General features: G+C 38.5%; 1 pseudogene; it reads left to right on the forward strand.

Moving 5' to 3' along the window:
* The first annotated feature begins 302 nt into the window (after nucleotides 1–302).
* Nucleotides 303–2,958, forward strand: LOC143602523 (putative disease resistance RPP13-like protein 1; annotated as a pseudogene).

Raw genomic sequence — 2,958 nt, forward strand, 5'->3', positions numbered from 1 at the left:
TATAGTTTAGAATTATTATCATCTTCTTTTATGATGGTATGTGACTTTTGTTGAAAGAGGTTAGTGACACAGGAGCAAGGTGGGCTGAGCAAAAACAGTAAACTGATTTATAACATAACAAATAAAATATTACAAAAATACAAAAGAATAATAATAAAAACATGTTGACCAAGACAATTGCTTACATTGGCTATAAGATGATGACTTTAACGGTTCTTTCTTTCTTTCTGTGCACTCATATCTTATCATACAAATTTAACCAACTATGTATTCTCATTCCATTTATCCCTTCCCTGTTAACAATGGCTGAAACCATTGCTTCTGCCCTCTTTGGTGTCATTTTTGAGAAGCTAACCGATGAAGCCTTGAAGAAATATGCCCGCTCTCAGAATATTCACTCGGAGCTGAATGAATTGGGGTCCACGTTATCTCGGATCCAAGCTTTGCTTAATGATGCTTCTCACAAGGAAATAACTGATGAATCTGTTGGACCATGGCTCAACCGTCTCCAACATGTGGCTTACGACATCGATGACATACTAGACGATGTGGCTACCGAAGCTATGCGTCATGAGTTGACCGAGGAATCAGGAGCATTCACCAGCAAGGTAAGAAAACTCGTCATCCCGACTTGCTGCACAAAATTTTCACTAAGTCAAAGTTTGCATCACAAGTTAGATAGTATTACCACCAAGCTACAAGAATTGGAAAAACAAAAGTATGATCTAGGTTTGATTGTGAAAGATGAAAAGCTAAGAAATACTAACAGAGGAAATGAAACCTCTTTGCTAGAATCTAATGTTATTGGACGAGAAAGTGAGAAAGAGAAATTGCTCAATAAGTTGTTGCGAGATGAGCCATCAGATGAAAATTTTGTCGTTGTACCGATAGTTGGTTTGGGTGGGGTAGGCAAGACCACTCTAGCTAGACTTTTGTATAACGATACACAGGTGAAGGATCATTTTGAACTTCACGTGTGGGTTTGTGTCTCCGAAGATTTTGATATTTCTAAGATAAGCAAAACCATGTTGCAAGTTGTGTCTGGGGAAAATAAGAAATTTGAAGATCTAAATCAACTTCAAATGGCTCTTAAAGAGAAACTTAAGGGCAAACGATTTCTACTAGTACTCGATGATGTGTGGAATGAAAACTATGATGATTGGGAAACATTAGTGCTTCCATTTCATTCAGGGGCTCCTGGAAGTAGGGTAATCATGACAACTCGCAAGCAACAATTGCTCAAAAAGCTAGGTTTTAATGATCTAGACCATTTTGAGAGTTTGTCACATGAAGATGCTTTGTGTTTATTTGCTCTACATGCATTGGGAGCAGATAACTTTTACTTACACGCATCACTCAAACCAAAAGCTGAAGGTATTGTGAGAAAATGTGGTGGTTTGCCGTTGGCTTTAAAGGCAATTGGAAGGCTTTTGAGGGCAAAAACAAATGACGAAGACTGGGATGACGTGTTGAATAATGAGATATGGGATTTGGAAAATGCTGATGAGATTGTTCCAGCTCTTAGACTAAGCTACCATGATCTTTCTGCCGATTTGAAGCGATTGTTTGCATACTGCTCATTGTTCCCTAAGGACTATCTTTTTGACAAGGATGGTTTGGTATTATTATGGATGGCAGAGGGGTATTTGAACCGATCATCTACAAACAAATCACCAGAACGTTTGGGACATGAATATTTTGAGAAATTGTTATCGAGGTCATTTTTTCAATATGCTCCTAATGACGAATCTTTTTTTGTGATGCATGATCTGATGAACGACTTGGCCACATTTGTTTCCGGGGAATACTTTTTAAAGTTTGACAAGAAGATAGAGTTGGTGGGGGAAGCTTTAGTAAAGTACCGCCATATGTCGTTTATTCATGAGGAATATGTAACTTGTCATAAGTTTGACGCCTTCAAGAGAGCTATAAATTTGAGAACATTCTTAGCCGTACGTGTTGGTGCAGATCAATATTGGAACCACTTTTACTTATCCAGTAAAATTTTAGTGGACTTACTTCCTGAGTTACCATTCTTAAGGGTTCTTTGTTTGAACCGTTTTGAGATAAGTGTGATACCTGATTTTATTGGTAGTTTGAAGCACTTGAGATACCTTAACTTATCTCAAACTCATACCAAAGAGTTGCCAGAGAATATGACCAATCTTTACAATTTACAAACATTGATTGTTTTTGGTTATGAGAGTTTGACTAAGTTGCCTAAAAGCTTCCTGAAACTCAAAAAGTTGCGGCATTTTGACATTAGAGATACTCCACTTTTGAAGAAGTTGCCCTTGGGGACTGGTGAGTTGAAAAGCTTACGAAGTCTATCCAAGATCGTCATTGAAGGAGACGGTGGCTTTTCGATAACAGAGCTTAAGGGGTTAGAGCATCTCCAGGGGGAATTTCCATTTTGGGGCTGCACAAAGTGCAATGCATGCACGTGAGGCAGGCTTATCTCTAAAATGTCTTACTAAGCTAGAGTTGGAATGGGCATATGGTTCTCGAAGAGGAACACTTGAGAAGGATGTCTTTACTGAGTTGAAGCCCCATAGTGATAAGTTGGAAAGGCTTAGAGTTAAGTGTTATGATGGAATAGAGTTTCCACAATGGGTTGGGGATCCATCTTTTCATCAATTGGTTCATGTGTCAATATGCGGATGTAGAAACTGTACATCTCTACCACCACTAGGGAACCTACCTTCACTTAAGGAGTTGTTTATTCAAGGCATGAGTGAGGTTAAAGTAATCGGTTCGGATCTAACTGGGACTACTATTATTGCTTTCCCTTTTGAAATTCTATGGTTTGAAGATATGTCGGGGTGGGAGGTATGGTCAACTATTAGCGATGTTTTAGATGCAGTGTTTCCACGCCTTCGAGATCTTCATATAAAAAATTGTCCGATCTTCTTTCTTCGTCGCTTACTAGTCTTCACATTACCAAATTTGATAAACTAG

Source organism: Bidens hawaiensis, unplaced genomic scaffold (assembly GCF_021521415.1).
Source record: "Bidens hawaiensis isolate Kalapana, Puna unplaced genomic scaffold, B.hawaiensis_p1.1 tig00059074_1, whole genome shotgun sequence".
In the NCBI taxonomy this organism is placed as follows: Eukaryota; Viridiplantae; Streptophyta; class Magnoliopsida; order Asterales; family Asteraceae; genus Bidens; species Bidens hawaiensis.